This window comes from Erythrolamprus reginae, chromosome 9 (assembly GCF_031021105.1).
Source record: "Erythrolamprus reginae isolate rEryReg1 chromosome 9, rEryReg1.hap1, whole genome shotgun sequence".
Classification (NCBI taxonomy): Eukaryota; Metazoa; Chordata; class Lepidosauria; order Squamata; family Dipsadidae; genus Erythrolamprus; species Erythrolamprus reginae.
In genome coordinates, this window is record NC_091958.1 from 28,091,011 (window position 1) to 28,110,079 (window position 19,069).

General features: G+C 43.2%; 1 pseudogene; it reads right to left on the reverse strand.

Moving 5' to 3' along the window:
* Positions 1–4,966: 4,966 nt before the first annotated feature.
* On the reverse strand, positions 4,967–14,710 carry LOC139172504 (transcriptional adapter 2-alpha-like; annotated as a pseudogene).
* Between the last annotated feature and the right edge of the window lie 4,359 nt (positions 14,711–19,069).

Sequence of the window (19,069 nt, forward strand, 5' to 3'; positions counted from 1 at the left end):
GTCCACATGGCAACCTGCATGCAAGGCTATCTTCTCGAGTCTACCAAAAAAAAAGCAAGGACTGATAAAAGCTACCTGCATTGTTTCCAGTTGTAAGAAGCAATGCACAGCACAAAAGCACCTGAACTTCCAAACATATGTGAGACCAAAAAGCCTTATTCTACATGAGATTACGGTAGCTCCAATTCAGCTGTTAAAAACGTGTTTAAAATGTTTAAGATGATGCAATCTTGTCATCTATGGATTTTGTTACTTCGTTTGAAGCTTATCTAACAGCTTACATACCTTCGTCTTTCGTTCACTGAAAACAGCTGGGAAACCTTATATCTATGATTTGCTACTAAATTTCATCAGCACAACCTGAGGAAATTGTAAGGAAACATTGGTGTTATGTTTACATCTTTGCCTTCCAAGACAAAGTCCTTATTATAGTAAAGAGGTAACTATTGTGTCTGCACACATTTCCAGCTGAGGACCACTACCTGGAGAATAGTCTGACCCCCTGAGAATATACAAGGCAATAACTTCATTATAATCAATGACACCAATACTCTTCCCCTAGGTTTTTTAAATTACTAAATTTTAAAATTATACACAATGAAAAATAGGTAATACCATATCATGAGGAGTAGGTTTAAAATATTGTATTATAGTTTTCCACATGTCTTTGAAAGTATTGTTTAGAACTTAAAATCTAAAGGAATAATCAGAATTTTTTTGAGAATCTATTAAAATGTAAAAATAAGTTTCCAAATTGAACTCAACTCCTGGGACTTCATGATCTTATTTCCTTATCAACAGCACAGAAGTGATCACTGCCTTCCTTCTGGGATGTTGACTTCTCAGTCTAGTCTACCACCTTGGGATTCCCCAAGGCCTCCCATTCAAACCCTGGGCAGCCATGACCTTGTTTATCTTTTGAGCTTGCAATAATTTTGTTTTACAAACCATAATATTGCAAGTGTTACCATAAAGAGCACTAAGACAGAATGCTTTGGTTGGAAGGGGCACTTTTTAGTGCCAAAATCCAAATTACAGTATTGTACATAGAAGCTGTATCTTGGAACACCAGCTACTGCTAACACAATCTGTTAGGATCAGATTCCTCAGCTCAAACTGTGGAATTACAATACTGTATATGTGAACGGCTTAAATTCCAATGTCAATGTGTTTTTACTCTGAATACTTTGATTGCTGATATTTCTAACACAAGCCATAGCACTGAAGTTCTTTAGAACCAATAATCTTCTATATAGTTTTGCTCCTAAAAGTACAGTGGTACCTCTACTTACGAATTCATTGCATGACCAGATTCTTAAGCAGAAATGTTTGTAAGAAGAAGCAATTTTTCCCAAAGGAACCAATGTAAAAGCAAATAATGTGTGCAATTGGGAAAACCACAGGGAAGGTGGAGGCCCTGTTTCCTCCCAGGAGATTTCTAGAGAGGCCCCACGGAGGCCTTCTCGTCACCTTTTTCAGTTACAGTTTCGGAGGCTCAGGTTTATAAGTGTAAAATGGCTCTTGAAAAAAGGCAAAAAAATCTTGAACACCTGGTTCTTATCTAGAAAAGTTCATAAGTAGAGGTGTTCTTAGGTAGAGGTACCACTGTACTTATTTTATTTATTTATTTACAGTGATCCCCCGCTCGTTGCGAGGGTTCCGTTCCAGGACCCCCCGCAACGAGCGGGTTTTCGCGAAGTAGCACATGCGCAGATGGTGTTTTTACTCCCACAGCGCTAGCGAGGAGCCGAAGATTGGGGGCGGCGCGGCTGTTTGCCGCCGGCATGGGGGGCTTCCTAGCAGCCCCCCAAACCCGGGTTGGGGGTCCGGGGGGCGCTGGCTCTCGGCGCTTTCGAGCTGAGTCCGGGAGCGAATTCGCTTCCGGACTCAGCTCAAAAGCGCCGATAGCCAGCGCCAACGAACGGCTTGTCCACGCTGGCTCTCGGCGCTTTCGAGCTGAGTCCGGGAGCGAATTCGCTTCCGGACTCAGCTCAAAAGCGCCGATAGCCAGCGCCAACGAACGGCTTGTCCACGCTGGCTCTCGGCGCTTTCGAGCTGAGTCCGGGAGCGAATTCGCTTCCGGACTCAGCTCAAAAGCGCCGATAGCCAGCGCCAGCGAACGGCTTGTCCACGCTGGCTCTCGGCGCTTTCGAGCTGAGTCCGGGAGCGAATTCGCTTCAGGACTCAGCTCGAAAGCGGCGAGAATGAACGGCGTGGGCGGGCGAAGGGCGGGCGGCAGCGAGGAGTTTGCGTGGGCGGTGGGGAAACTCCTCGCTGACGCCAGCAAGAGGGGGAAGACCCAGGGAAGCCGCCCAGCAGCTGATCTCCCGGTTGCCATCTACGCATGCGTGCCCATAGAAAAAACAGGCACGCATGCGTAGATGGTATTTTGACTTCCGGGTTGAAAAATAGCGAAGTACCCTGTTCGCAATGGTTGGGGACGCAATAAACGGGGGATCACTGTATTGGATTTATATGCCGCCCCTCTCCAAGGACACATCCCTTGCAAAATTTGTAAGAATTTACACATAAACATGAGCAATCAGATAAATCACATTTTAATGGAATTTAACTTATTAGGCATCTAACAATAGCACAATCAATAAACAAAACATAGCAGTCAAGGAAATAAAATGGACCTGTTTAAAGATTTCCATGCTCTTAGCTCTTAATATTATGCACTGCTCTTCTAGCATCAATAATGGCTGGTAGTCTTTCATGATAATTGTGACTAAAGCCTTTCCCCCCTCTCACATAGTAAATTTCCCTGCTACTTGGCAAAAAGCCTCCATGGCCTATGTATTATTTGGCTATACGGAATGGCCTGCATGTTTAAGATCTCAACGATGCTGACGTGAGGGGACTGTGAGGGCCACTCTGGAATCTTCACTTTGTTCTATTATAGCCACCCAGAGATCACCTTGGCCTTATGTTTCTGATCATGCTGAGAAGTTCAAGTGCTCTCCAGGAGCAGCTCCCAGGCTGATGAATGCAAATTTTCCACCTGAACTTTACACTAATATGTTGAACGGATGTTGCCATCAATGTCCCTGTAACGCTACAGCTCACACACGCACAGCTTCCACCTGCATGCTTCAAGCTTGATGTGCTTCCCTTCACAGCCCTCTTTACTCTCCAGATATGGTGTTTATGGTTGTGAGCATAAAATACTAATTTTGACCTTAGCACTCCAAATGATTTTATCCCTGAAGTTTTGAGGCTTCTTTAGGAGCTGTTCAAACATCTCCTTATTGTGTCTGCTGAAATAGTCACACTACTGATTTTTCTTTATATCCCAATATTTTTTCTTTATATCCCAACAATTTTTATGTCTGACATCCTTCTTGGTCTACCTGACTAGGGCTTGATATTAATAGAACCCTACTTTTACACATCCTGCTCAGTATTTGAACAGTACTTTTTGGCATTTTCAAATATTTGGATACATTTTTATATCTCTTCTCCCGAGTTATAAAGTTGAACTACATTTGCTTCCAGATTTTTTGCTTTCACTATGCTTCAGTAACCAGCAGTCAGTGTAGCCTGGGTGAAATGCACAAGTTTATCAAACAGCTAAGAAACTCAGTGACTATACACGGGCAGTGTTCCCTCTAATTTTTTGGGGGGGTGGGCGGAAAAGTATAGTGTCTGAGCGGCAGTCTCTTTGGGACTGGGCGGCACAGAAATAATAAATAAATAAATAAATAAGCAAACAAACAAACAAGCAAACAAACAAATAAATAAAAAACCCACCCTGTTTTGCCTCAGAGAATTTCAAAATAAAATACTGTACTGTGTGTCTATAACAGTGAGCTCATAATAGGGCAACTCTATCAATATCAAAATGCCACTTAAATAGTTGAGCTAGTTTCAAACTAGATTTTGATTTTCTTTCTCTCTTCCTTACTCCCATTCTTTTTCTTTCTCTTTTCCTTCCTCTCTTTTTTCTATCTGTTTCTCTTCCTCTCTCTCTCCTTCCCTCTCACTCTTTCCCTCTCGGCTTCTGGGCAGGTTTGGAAAACTCTGAGTTGATTATGATTTTTAAGTGAGCGATTGCTCACTGCTCAGCTTAGAGGGAACTATGTACACGGGCATCAACAAGTCACAGGTATGGATACCCACCCTTCACTGACATCTCAAACTGTGCACCTGAATTATCAGTCCAACACCCTATGGTAGTGATGGCAAACCTTTTTCCCTTGGGTACTGAAACGCCCACGTGCCCACACTCATAATTCAATCCATCCATGCATGTATGTGTGGCCCCCTGTGCATGTGTGTACGACCCACTTTGAGCTGCCTCGTCCTCTGCGCATACACGCATGATGTCCCCCATGTACCGACTTCTGGTGGGCCTGGTACATCTGTTTATCACCCTTGCCAGGTTCCAGAGGCTTCCCTGGAGCTTGGGGAGGGTGAAAATGCTCTCTCCTGCTCCCCCCCCCACCCAGGCCGAAAATGCTCTCCCAGATCCTCCATGTAAACCAAAAATCAACTGCCGGACGCAAAGATGTGCACTGGAGCTGAGCTAAGGCAACAGCTCATGTGCTGGGAGATATGGCTCTGGGTGCCACCTGTGCCACAGGTTCGCCATCACAGTTCTATGGTATATGAACTTTTTAACAGCCCCATTTTATTACTTCCTTTATTAGTATGGTTTAATGATTCTGCTTTTCTACGACTCCAAAAATGTGATTTGGCTGGAAGGTACCTTGGAAGGCTCAGAACTGCAAAACTAACAATTGCTACCAACCTGCCTCTTTTCTTGTATGTTGACTGAGAGCATATGCACCAAGACAAATTCCTTGTGTGTCCAATCACACTTGGCCAATAAAGAATTATATTCTATTCTTTAATCTAAGCCCCCCCCCCCCTGCATCCAAACTATTCTTGAAAACCTGGAAAACGCTCCTGTTTACTTAAGAAATGATCCACCTCCTACAAACTCCACAAATGGAATGTAAACTTATCGGGAAGCCGCCAGGGATAGCATAGCAATTGCATTTAGACTTATATATGGCTTCATAGTGCTTTTACAGCCCTCTCCCTCTCTGAGAATAAGGATAGGAATGGGAATAATAATGGGAATGGAATAGTTGGAAGGGACATTAGACCCTTTCCAAGCAACCGAAACGATTAAAAATTCCGCACTCCAAGCCTCCAACAAGCACCAGCAAGGCAACCCAAAGGGGAAGGGGTTCGAATCCACCTGGGACCCGCTTGATGCCGAGAGAGAGAGAAAAATAATAATAATAAAACCACTTCCGCCCCTCCGGAGAAGGGATCCCATCCCATTCTCCTGCTCCCCTCCCTCCCGCCAGCCAGCCGGCCCAGCCTTTCCCCGCCTGCCCAAGCATGACTTCATCCTGGCAGGGCCGGGCCGCGGGTTGCTGCGAGGTTGCATCATCCAGCCAGGCGCACGCGCATGCGCACTCCCCTCTTCCCTACCTGCCGGGACCCCTCGGGCCAAGGGGAGCGCGGGGCGGGGGCGGGGGCGGGGGCGGGGGAGAGGACGGTCACGGGAACAGCCGCGCCGCTCGCAGAGGGGCGGGGGGAGCGCGCGAGGGGCGCCGGAGGGGAGGGGGGAGCGCGAGGGCTGAGGGGAGCCGCGCTCCGGCGGCAGCTGGTCCTGAGGGGGAGTTGTGCCTCAGAGTCCTAGGCCGGCTTCTCTCGCGCGCGGGGAATGGGCTGCTAGGCCCAGTCCCAGGTCTCTCTCACACACACACACCAGGCCCCTTCGGGCGGAGGCCGCCAAAGCCCCACCGAACGAAGCCTTGGCCGGCAGGGAGGTTGCGACCAATCACTCACCTGGCCCGGGAGGAAGGCGCGGGCCTCACCAGTCCCGACTCGGCTCGCAGCCGCCGCCGTCCTTTCTCCGGAGAGGCGGGAGCCCAGCAGTTGCGAAATGTCCGCCAGCCAATCGCGTGACGGATTACCTCAAGGGTGATGCAATCGCCCTGCTCGCCTGCGACTGGCAGGCGCCTCCCCCAATCGCAGATCGGCTGCCCAAGAATGCGCCTTCCTGACCGCCAATGGGAGAATCAGGCGAGATTGCTGGGCGGGAATGGGGGAAGGGGGCGTCCTTTGTGCTCCGATGGGATGGCCGTCTCAGGCCGCGTCTACACGACCCTCGTGAGGCGAGTCAGAAAACACCCCCCCTAAAAAATCTGTGCTCACGTGTGCTAATGCATGTGACAATACAGTGAAGGAGTCTTCACGTGATAACCCAATTTACACAACATACAAAGACTGGGTTACAACTGGTTCCCAATTTAGGATAGTCAGAATTTACAAATTCAAAAGGCTGTAAGTGGGAGGCAGAAAAATTGGGGAGGGGACTCTTTTTTCCTCCCCAAATGGCTTTATGGGGGAAAAATACTTCTCCCCTCCCCCATTTTTTGTGTGGTTTTTTTTCCAGGCCTCTGAGGCTCTTTAAACTTCTTTCCAGTAATTACAGTTGTGGGGCTCACACACTCTGAGGAAAATGAGAACTAACTGCCAGAGATTCAACCTTGGAGGACAGGTCTTGTCAGAAGAACCAGAGGAAGAATGTCTTTCTGTAGTTTACTACAGGGAACTGGTCCGCACAAGCAGTAGGCAAGTTTGCAAAGCTCTGTTTTCACAAATAGCAATAGCAGTTATACTAATATACAGCTACTTAGTGCTTTTACAGCCCTCTCTTACAGAAACAGCATATTGCCACCACAATCTGGATCCTCATTTTGCCCAGATCCAGCAAAAGGGACAGAACCAAGCAACTACCACTTGATTATCAGAAGGATGGAAAGTGTTAAATCAGAATACAATTGAAAGGACACATTTAGCCTGATTCATTTTTATTAGGAACCGGCCTGTATAACAATGTAACAGCTTAAGTGATACACTTTCCAATTATTGGCTAAAAGACAAGGCAGGAGGCATGGTTTCCCTAATTAAAGGGCTTCCTTACTGTAGGCGTGGCTTTGACAGCCATTTGGATTTTCCCGCACGCTGTTTAGCCAATCAGTGACCGGGTATGCAGATGAATTAGTTTAAACAGATATTAGCATAAACTATTTACATACACTTATTTACATGAATACATAACAGAAAACTGAGTCAACCATGAGCCGGTGGTGAGATTTGAACTGCTGAACTACAGCTAGCAGTTAGCTAATGGGTGTGTGCATGAAACCACCTCCGTCCTTGCCATTGCTGCCAGTCTACCGAACAGGAAAGTTTGGGAATGGCTGATTTACTATATGATGAGATGTAAACTGTACAAACCCATACCACGTTTATTGCTGTCAACAAGGTCCAGGATGGATGTTGGACATCTGGTCACAAATGGGCTCTAGGACTCAGAACTATTGGCTGAGGAACCAGGGCCAGCATGGTTTTTGCTTGGAAGATCTGTCACCCAATTGTTGCCAAGCAGTTTAACACAACATACTGCAAGGAAATGAAACTGAAGATTGGTTATTATCTGGCAAAACCTATCTGATGATGAAAGATCCAGCAAAAGGGAAAGCACCAGGCAACTACCACTCAATTATCTGCTTATTAGCAACTTTCAAATTGCCAGCTGGTATGGTAGTTCATGGAGTCCAACAACATCTAATTGGAACATCTAATCTCTTTCCACTTGACAGAAATGAAACTGTCCAAACAGTAGAAGAAGAAAAGAACAGTCCCTAACTGAGAAGTTGATTTTGGAAAAAATGCAGAAGAGAAACCAATTTGAATGTAGCTTGGATTGATTACAAGGAGGCATTCAATTTCTGACATATGATTGGATAATCAAACATATAGAAATAATGTGAGTCAGTAAAACCATCACAAGCTTTGGGCAAAACTTTTGTGCACAATGGGAGACACAGTTGTTAGTGGTGATCTATTGGGAGAAGTTAATATCTGGAGAGGAATATTTTGAGGAGACTCACTACTATTATTGCATTGATCAAACATCAAGAATATCTGCCAGGCTATCTTATCTGCTTTACATGAAATTTTTTTTTTGAGAAACACCATTTGAAAGTGCTCAAATACTGCCCGTATTCACAGCAAGATTTTGTAATGGACTTTGGACTGGATAGATGTGCCACCCCCAACATCAATAGGGGAAAACAGTAGAAACTAAAGGAATCAAGCTGACCTATGGAAGTGAACTCAAGAATCTGGATGAAGACACTCACTTCAAATATTGGCAAACTGACAACGTTAAATCAAGAAGGGTTAGTAGACTACATCAGAAGTGAAGAAGATCTTAAAATCCAAATTCAGTGGTAGAAATATCATCAAGGCAATTACACCACTGGAATTGTGAACTGTGAACAGGAAGACCAGAAAAATAATGACAACAAATCATGTCCTTCAGAGACACAGCAATGTTGACAGACTCTACCTACCAAGGAAAACAAGTGGGCAGTCAATGATGCAAGTACACCAGAAAGTTGAAGAAGAAAAGGGGGCAAGAAAGTCCAAAGGAAGAATAGAAAAGACACATAATAAGGTTAGTATGTTAAGAAAATAGCAGGCAAAGCAGATAACAAGACAGGCAATGGCTAAGAGCAGGAAAATTTAAGAAAGAGATTATAATTATGACTACACGACCAAGTCTTAATAACAAATGTACAGGAAGCCAGATTTGAGAACTGCAAAGATAGCAAATGAAATGACATCTCTGCAAAGAGGCTGAAGAAACAGTGGACTACCTAGTTAGCTGCTGCAAGAAGAATGCATAAACATAGCAGAAATAATACTATGACAAAGAAGTAACAATAATACATTGGATTATTTGCAAGAATTATTTGCCTGCAAACAGAAACTACTCGGACCACAAAATAGACAAAAGAATAGGAAATGAAGAAGCTCGGGGATTTTACAATTGAAGCAGGCAAGCACTTGCCACTTAACTCTTCCAGACAGGGCAGGGAGACAACTGTCAGTAAGAAAAATAAAAACAACACAAAGAAGAAAAAAACTGGAGAAAATCACTAAATACAAAGATCTGCAAATGGAAGTAGAATGATTGTGTCAAAAGAAAGCAAAAATAGTGCCAATAATGATGTGTGGTTGGGTGCAATCCCAAAGTATCTGGAGCACCATTAGAATGTCATCAGCATTGACAAATTCACCATCAAGAAATGAAAAGGGCAGCTTTACTTTGAACAGTTTACATCCTGTGATGATATCTGTAATACCATCAAAAATCCATATCTGCCTTTCCCATTTCATTGGAAGGGCTATGTGCAGACAAAAATGCCAAATCCAGTCTGAGTATCAGGCTGAGTGTGTGACTCAAATAGATATAGAACAACTGTGCCAAAAGAAAGCAAAGGTGGTGCCAGAAGTAATAGGTGCCTTAGTGCAACTGAAGCACCACTTAAACATGAGCGGCACTGACAAATTCACCACCAGTCAATTGTAAAAAAGTAGCCTTACTCAGAACAGCTTGCATACTTTGAGAATATTTTAATACCATCAAACATTAAGATCTATCTCAGGTCCTTGGGAAGGACTTGGTGGATGGATAAAAATGTCAACAAATCTGAAGATCTGGCTGACTGTGATAAACCATAACAGATCATTATATTTATACAGTACTAAATTCCTAGTGACCCTGGGTTGACATATGCAGAGTTTTACATTTCCTGCCACTTTAACAGTGCTTTATTGAAGCCCAATGTTCAAATACCCAAGATATTTTTTATTTTGCTTATTCATTAAAAATATTTATATAGCCGCTCATCTTAAAAATAACCCATACAACAATATAAACCAATATAAAACTAACAGCAGTAAAACTAAAAACAAAAAAATATTTAATTGGGTGGACCAAGACATGGAGTAACAATCTAGTTTTAGCCTACTTTAGTATCTTATCTGAATTCAGCCTAATTGGTCAGAAAGTAAATCCCAAAGAACCCTTACCATCTCTCCCAAATCCCCAATTTAGTTTTCCCTTTGGAAGGCAGGCAGGTTGGCAGCCACATTTCAAAGATGGGTGCTGACCCATTAGCAACCTTTATTTCCTCCTCTTAACAAGAAGGCCAAACAGAAGCCCTTGACCCATTGGAGATATCCATGGCTAATTGAAGAACACCATGGGGAAGGGGATTCACAGCAAAGGAAACTGCTGAGAGATCCACAACTAAGATAATTTTTCTAAAATACCAAATCTTTTTTTGTGTGCAATGGTTTCTACATTCTGCTGCATGTGGCCTCTTGGACTTTGAAAGGTTCTTAGGAACATGCTGGAAAATAAGTTGAAGCTTTGTAAATTCCTGCAATTTTGCACCATTGCAAAATGGTGACAGTTATTATGCCTCCAATCTCCACCCTTTAACTTTGTACAGCACCATTTTGGCAGGTTTTCTCCCGCTACTTTCATTTTTTGTCCAGTTCTGGGCCTCAAAAGGTGAAAAACACAAGCTACCTTTATACTATAGCCTGTGGCTGGACGACAATTATAGCCTGCTGTATCTTAAACTGACCATAACAATTAACTTTTAAAAATATTTAACAGAATGTTTAATCTCCCAGGAATCTAGCTGTATTCACTTCAGAATCCCTACATCTCAGCCAGAAACTGAGCAACAATTATTATCTGAATAGGCAGATGTGAGGAAGAGAAATGAAGGGCCAAGTGCCAGATAATTTGTATTTCTCATCTTTGTTCCTGTTACTGTAGATGTAGCAACCAGTAACTCCCACCTCCCCTAAAATTCCCTAAAAGCTATGTAAAACTAGCAAGTGCCATCACATGCAAAAGCTCTGTTCCTGAAATTTGGCTGGCTTTATGTGTATACGACTATGTGCAAAACATGTACTTGAAGCCAATTTCTCACTCTCCAGCAGTCCATGATTTCTCCATGAAAGAATCTTGTTAAGCGCCCAGTTGTTAGTGTGAGACATTCAATAAGGGGTAGTAATTCTGTTGGGTAAGGTAGATAGAGCAAGTTTGGGAGATGACCTTGACAGAAATATGCAAGAATTATTGCAAAGATAAGCAAAGGGGGCTGAAGCATTCTTTCAGTTCTGGGTAGCAAGATAAAGTTTGGAGGAGGAGGAGGAGGTGGTGGTGGTGGCAATCAGATTTCTGTGGTTATAGCCAATATCAATTAAAAAATTGAGTTGATTTTTCTGGTCTGGTCTATTAGTGGGGCTGACAGAACATGAGTGGGGAAGAAAACAAATTGACTCCACGTTGGTAATGGAGTGAGAAAAGACTGAATTATCTCCCATTTTTTATTCAAACTATATGCCAAATATATATTAAGGAAAATTGGAGCAGTAGACATCAGTAACCTGTACTCTGCTGATGGTCAAAAATACAACGGTCAGCAAATCCTAATAAGAAAAGTCAAGGAACATAGTGAAAAAATGCTACTAAAATTAACTATAAAGACAACAGGAAGAACAAAAGCCTTAACAATGAAGGTATCAAAATTGCTGATGTTTGTGAACTTGGAGAAGACTCCTGGGGGGAAAACCCCCCCCCACAAATGTGTCATCAAACAAATCAATCTAGCATTGATTTGAGACACGAATGATCTCAAACCACATCTCAAGGCACAAATGTTCAGGCTCAGATTATCCTAATTTAGACACATTATGTTAAGACTCCACTCCATAGACCAGTGATGGCTAAGCTTTTCCTGACCAAATCGCCAAAATGCAATGTGGGCGCAGCCCCCGTGCATGTACTCCACACTCCAAGCATCTGCGCATGCCTCTGCATATGCCCTGTGTGCCCCCGTGTGCATCCTGCACATGCAGCCAACCCCCACATGCACTCCATCCCTCTCCATGCACACGCACCACCACACCACTCCCGCATGCATGGCAGAGACCTGAAGACCAGCTGGCTGGTAGAGGGTGCACACACATGCATGGTGCATCAAAACTGGAGCAACGGCTCATGCACACACAAAGAGAGCACTGCGTGCTGTCTCTGGCACACGTGCCATAGGTTCACCTCCATGGCTCTAGACTGTCATGCAGAAAATCTACATTCATACATACATACATACATACATACATACATACATACATACATTCATTCATTCATTCATTCATTCATTCATTCATTCATTCATTCATTCATTCAAAGTTGACTCAGCCTTCTATCCCTCCAAGGTCCCAGACTGTTAGAGGCAATGTGCTGCCTCTGTAAACTGCTTAGAGAAGGCTGTAAACAGAGGTGGGCTACTGTCCAGATTGGCGGGAGGGGGGAACGCAGTGGATTAGCAAAAATGGAGCTCCACCCCAGACCACCCAATTTGCACTGAAAGATGTTGAAAGAAAATAAGCCACACCCACAGTGTGGTAGTAAAACTTTTGGTAGCCCTTCACTGGCTGTAAAGCACTAAGAAGTGGTATGTAAGTCTAAGTTCTGTTGCTTTGCTATTTATAAAATGTATTACCAATCCATCTTATCATTAAGGTAACTGGCAGTTTACAATCCTAAAAAATAGATTAGATTAGGTTAGATTAGATTGGGATTATATTCATAAATAAATTAACACTTGCAAATGCTATGATCCAATTATAGAGAGGGAGGGCAGGAGTGGGAGGGAGATGAATCTATTGTTAATCAATCAACCTCCTCCCCAGTGATATTCCCCCATTTGGCCCCCAAAGTAATGGGCAGAACCAGGTCTTTAGGGTCTTAGAAATGGTCAGCAGGCTTGAGGCTGATTTGCATCGCTGGAGGGGGCAAGATGTTCCACAGGGCAGAGAAGGCCCTTCTCTTGGACCCCAGTAGCTGGAATAATCAGGCTGAGAGCACCTGCACCAGCATCCCCTCTGCTGGTACAGGTGGGACAGGCCAATCCTAGTGGGATGAGATGGTCCTTCAAGTAGCCTTGACCCATGCCAAGGTGAAGCCCCAATCTTTGCTTCAAGAGCACAAGGTGTAAAGGTTCCCCCAGTCACCCCCCCAAAAGTTCCTGATGATGATGATGATGATGATGATGATTATTATTATTATTATTATTATTATTATTATTACTACTACTACTACTACTACTACTACTACTACTACTACTACTTGGGTAGGCTTTGGTGATGGATCCTTATAGGATGAGGAAGTTGTAGATCTTCTTAGTCTTGTTCACCTTGCTCTTGATCAGGGCTTGGGCCTGGGCTAGACTTTGTATTCTAAGTATGCTCCCGGGACCAACTATACAATTTGACAGAGCATCAGCTTTTTCTTCTCATTCAGCTTTTCTGTTCCAGGGAAAGAGGTGAGGCTCAACAGAGCTCCTTCCACCTGAATTTGGCATAATTGGTACTGTGAGACTCAGGCCGGAATCGATGTCAGCTTGCATGCTGAGCCACTGCTGGCAGGCGTTGCTCTCCTGGATGTATGGCAGAACTTCGGAAAGCATGGTGCATTTTAGTTGCAGCTTTTCCCTCGGCTTCTTGAGACAATCCTATGTCCTCATGCTGCAGAAATTGGCGATTCCTTCTACCCTGTATGCCTTCAGGTGTTTGCTTTCAGTTCGCAGCTCAAACACCAGCGCATGGCTCTCTATGAATTGATCATGTTCCGTCAGTTCTAATATTCTTCCAAAGCCCCTCATGGTTTCATAGAAATCTTGAACTTTCTTTGGGTGTCTTCTTTCCAGAATTTGAAACTTTCTGAGATTGATTAGTTGGTGGTCTTTTATGATCCCCCCCCCATCTTTGCCTTTCCTTTAACCGAGAGTGATAGATATCTACAACTGTAATCTTCAAGGCATGTAAAAGATATGAGTCATCCTCCACAAAATCTATATCTCTTAAATCCCATTCAGCATATTTGTCAAACTCCTCAATGCAATCTTCCCTGGCTGGCATGGATCCTGCCACATCCCTGGGAAAAAGGGAATCAAAGGGAGGCTGGGGAGGATGCTCAGATGCATGAAACGGAATGGCTAATCTGGTTTGCCAAGTTTGGAGACCCCGATTTACACCTACTGGTACTACCCAACAGTTCTTCACCGTCTGAATGATGTAGCACCCTCATTAAACCTGTAGCCTCAGCCTGAGGTCCAGGGTGCAACCTCAGAGCCATAACCTGTAGCCATTATTTTTAGTACTTTTTCCAATTTCCTCTGCCTCCAGCTTCTAATCTGACAAAGGGCTTTGAAAAGCTTAACAGCCAATTTTATGACATTTGCTTGGCCGCCATAAAGATACTGGTTCAGCTGTGACTTTGGACCCACGTAGTTATCTACATGTCCCAGCATGGAACAAAATAATGCTGAGTCGTGTTCTCAGTGGAGATGCCATAGGAAGAGTAAGAAGAGCAGCCGGTGCTTCTGATAACTGCTCTCCTGGCTGATCTTGGGAAACAGTCCAAATGCCAGGGTTGAGATTCCGCAGGTAGGTTTAACCTTTCAACCATACAAAGCGGCCTATTTTCATACTGGTGCCACACCTTCATGCTTTTATCATTCCAAACGTTTCCATTTTTTTTTAAAGAGAAACTCCACAGGCATAGAAATAGGCAGCATTTCATAGTCAGTGGCAAATATGCAATTTTAAGAGCTTAAGCCTACCTGATAAATTTGCTCTCACAGGTTTGTTCACCAACACTATAGCTTCCTCGCTTAGGATGCTCCTTTCCACCCCAATTTGCATGGGGCAGGTAGTCAACCCCATCACTCTGATTCTCTAAGAACAACTGAAGTCCAAATATCTCCTTCAACGATGAAGATATTGAACTGCTGAAAAGCTTCATCCCTTTAGGATCAACCATCAATAACAATGGAACAAGCAGTCAAGAAATATATTACAGTATAACAAATATATTACAGCACTTGATACCGCAGCTGTGAAGGCCTTGGAAAATATATTCAGATGCAAATGACACAAACAAAATGTTAGAAAGTTACAATGTTTATGTAGTTATTTACCAAGCACATCTAGATTATATTAGTGTAACCAAAATATCTTTATAATCCCTTAGGTTCAAATCCCTAGTGCCACATAACGGAGTAAGCTCCCGCTACTTGTCCCAGCTCCTGCCAACCTAGCAGTTCGAAAGCACGTAAGAAATGCAAGTAGAAAAAAAAACCGTGTGGGGGAACCTTTACCTTTTAATGTTTGAAAATTGAAAATTGAAAAAATTGATACAGGTAATATGTCCCCAAAAAAGCAGAATTCTCATTCAAGGAGTAAACGATCAGGCTCAAATTATTGTACAGGGTTATTCCAAAAGAACGAACCGATTTCCTGACGCATTGCTTCAGTTCTCAAGCACCGTCATGTAATGAGTCAGTGACCATTTGAAAGAGGAGTTATCTAAGTTCTGAATGGCCGCCACAGGGGCGATGTAGTCACATCGTTTTTCTGGTAACATTCAGTTGTTTGTTTATCCTTGGAATGGCGAGTCCTCAGGAAAAGGCGTTCTACATTCTCAAGTTCATGGAAACAAATTCAATTGTCAAGGTGCAGCGTGTTTTTCGAAGGCGATTTGACATTAACCTGCCCTCTCCTAAGAACATTCAAAGGTGGTTTCGACAGTTTCAAGAGAGAATGGGGGTCTGTGAAAAGGAAAAAGTCCAGGATGACCACGGGTTTTAGAGGAACAAGTGGAGAGAAGCGGTGCTGCATTTAAGAGGAATTCTCTTATCGCATTGATGTTGTCCGTGCTGCAGGTAATGGCCACATTGAACACTTGTAAGAGAGGAAATAAAAATTGATTGTGAGTAGAATACTTGTGACTTGGCTGGAGCTTTGTATTACTTTTCCTTAAGAAAATATTGAGTCATGCAATCAATTCATTCTTTCTGAATAGCCCTGCAGTTTAGATACACTGTGCAAAGGCCTAGCTCTCTGGAGGAGTCTATGAGGGGGGAGTGAAAAACAATACCCCATCTCCATAACTTTAATTTAAATAGCGATGTTTTGATAAATGAAACAAAAAATATTTGAAATGAACTCTTCCATTACATGCATGTACTTCTCTATATAATTTCTACTAGTTTTTTTTCATCATTCCTATCACCCATTTCCTCCCACTTATGACTGTAACTTGTTGCTTGTACCCTAAGATTTTTATTAATATTGATTGTTTTTTCATTGCTTATTTGACCCCTATGACAATCATTAAGTGTTGTACCACATGATTCTTGACAAATGTATCTTTTTCTTTTATGTATGCTGAGAGCATATGCACCAAGACAAATTCCTTGTGTCCAATCACATTCTATTCTATTCTATGACATCATTTTCCACTCTGTTCTGCCAATGATAGACAAGCTTCTTAAAGCCATCACAAAATAATACTAAATTTCATCTCAACCAAATCCTGATAGTCCTTTCCGTCATTTCATCTGAATCAGCATGAAGGTATTCCTTCAGTTCTGGGAAATGATAGAAGTGCGTGGTGCTAAATTGGACCCCAGGTGGGTTAAGATGCTTCAAGCTGATAGCGATGCCAAGTTCAAGGAGAGACCTAAGAATAAAGCCATCTACACCACCACCCCAAACTGTAACCATGGGTTTTCCCCGCCAGCGTTCAGATTTTGACATGCTTTTGCAGTAAAACTGTGGTCAACACTACATTTTTGAGTCATAACAACGAGCTCATATTTGTCACAATGCTTAGAAAATTCCCACCTGCATTGTCAAAATGTGAGAAATCTATATCAACTCAGAAGTTTTCATTTCTGTTGTCAATATGCAAGAAGCCCATCTTGCAGAAACCTGATATTAAAGAGCACCAATAATGTTACCCAAATATTCCGGTGCAGTCCCAAAATTGGCAGCAATTTCCCCTTGAGTGATCTGCCAATTGTCCTTAATCAGTTCATTGATCTTCCTTTGTAAAACTCAGCTGCTGTTAAAGATTGTCCAGTTGAGTTCTTGATCACACATTTCAGCTCTTCCTGATTCATCGCTAACTTTCCATTTGCCAGCAACCACAGTATAGGTGGTCTTCAACTTACAACAGTTTTTTTAATGATGAAAAAAGTTATGACAAAGAGGGCAAAAAATGACTTAGAGTTTTTTTGTTTTTCACAGTTATGATCTTTCCAGCATCTCCATCAAGGGTGGGACTGGACCGCCCAAAATGGTAGCGACCCACTGGTGATGTCACAATGGCATCACGGATCTGATTTGGTCAGTGCCAGTCCATGGGCACTGGCATCTTTTGGTGGGGGGGGGGATTTTTTTTTCAATTTTTTACTTTTTGGAAATTTTTTCCTCTGCTTGAAAAAGAGCCCTCCTGCCCACCCCAAGATGGGCTTATACTTACCTTTACAGTATTCCTTCACCTGAAGCACAGCTTATCAGCTCCTCTGCTTTGTTTCCGGCTGACTCTAACTCCTGAGCATGGGCAGAAGGAGCATTGAACGAGGGGACACGCATACGAAACATTGAGATGTGAACCGGTGGCGAACATAAGTGGAACCTAGGATCATGTCATCAAAAGTTAGATGCTTGGCAACTGACTCACGTTTATGACGTTTGCAATGTTGCAAGGTCACGCCATCCCTTTTCCGACCTTCTGACAGGCAAAGTCAATAGAGGAAGACAGATTAACAACCAGGTTACTAATTTAACAACTTCTGTGATTCACTTAACAACCGAGGTAAGAATGGTCATAAAATGGAGCAAAGTTTACTTAACAAGTGTTTCACTTAACAAAAGAAATGAGGATTCAATTCTGATCATAAGTCAAGGACTTCTTGCACTAATATCAACATAGCCCTTGCCCAAACAAATCAATCAGAATAGAGCTGGAAGGGACCTTGGAGGTCTTCTAGTCCAACTGTCTGCTTAAGCAGGAGACCATATACCATTTCAGACAAGTGACTGCCCAGTCTCTTAAAAACCTCCAGGGATGGAGTGCCCACCATTTCCGGTAGCAAGCTGTTCCTCTGATTAATTGTCCTCACTGTTAGGAAGTTTCTCTTGAATTCCAGGTTGCTTCTCTCTTTGATTAGTTTCCATCCATTGTTTTTTGTCCTGCCTTTTTTGATGCTTTGGAGAATAATTTGATCCTTTCTTATTTGTGACAGCCTCTCAAATACTGGAATACTACTATTGTGTTATCGCTAATTCTTCTTTTCTTTAGATGAGCCAGACCCAAATCCTGCAGCCGTTCTCCATGTCCAGAGTCCAGACCTTTGATCATCTTAGTTTTGCTCTTCTCAATGCATTATTATTATTATTATTATTATTATTATTATTATTATTATTTATTAGATTTGTATGCCGCCCCTCTCCGCAGACTCGGGGCAGCTCACAGCAACGATAAGAACAATATATAGTAACAAATCTAATATTAAAATCTAAAATAACAATTTAACATTAAAAAGCCTAAAAAGCCCAGTATATAAAAAACATACACACAAACATATCATACATAAAACTACATAGGCAAGGGGGAGATGTCTCAGTTCCCCCATGCCTGGCGACATAGATGGGTTTTAAGAAGTTATGAAAGGCAAGGAGGGTGGGGGTAGTCCTAGTCTCTGGGGGGAGCTGATTCCAGAGGGTTGGGGCCGCCACAGAGAAGACTCTTCTCCTGGGTCCCGCCAGCCAACATTGTTTAGTCGACGGGACCCGGAGAAGGCCAACTCTGTGGGACATAACCGGCCGCTGGGATTCGTGCGGCAGAAGGTGGTCTCGCAGATAGCCTGATCCGGTGCCATGAAGGGCTTTATAGGTGATAACCAACACTTTGAATTGTGACTGGAAACTGATTGGCAACCAATGCAGACTGTGGAGTGTTGGAGTAACATGGGCATACCTAGGGAAGCCCATGATTGCTCTCGCAGCTGCATTCTGCACAATCTGAAGTTTCCGAACACCCTTCAAAGGTAGCCCCATGTAGAGAGCGTTATAGTAGTTGAACCTCGAGGTGATGAGGGCATGAGTGACTGTGAGCAGTGACCCCCCGGTCCAAATAGGACCACAACTGGTGCACCAGGCGAACCTGGGCAAACGCCCCCCTCGCCACAGCTGAAAGATGTTTCTCTAATGTGAGCTGTGGATCGAGGAGGACGCCCAAGTTGTGGACCCTCCCAGACCACAAAGGTCCAGCAATCAAAAAAGTCCACCTCAATTTTTTCCACTTCGTGATTAG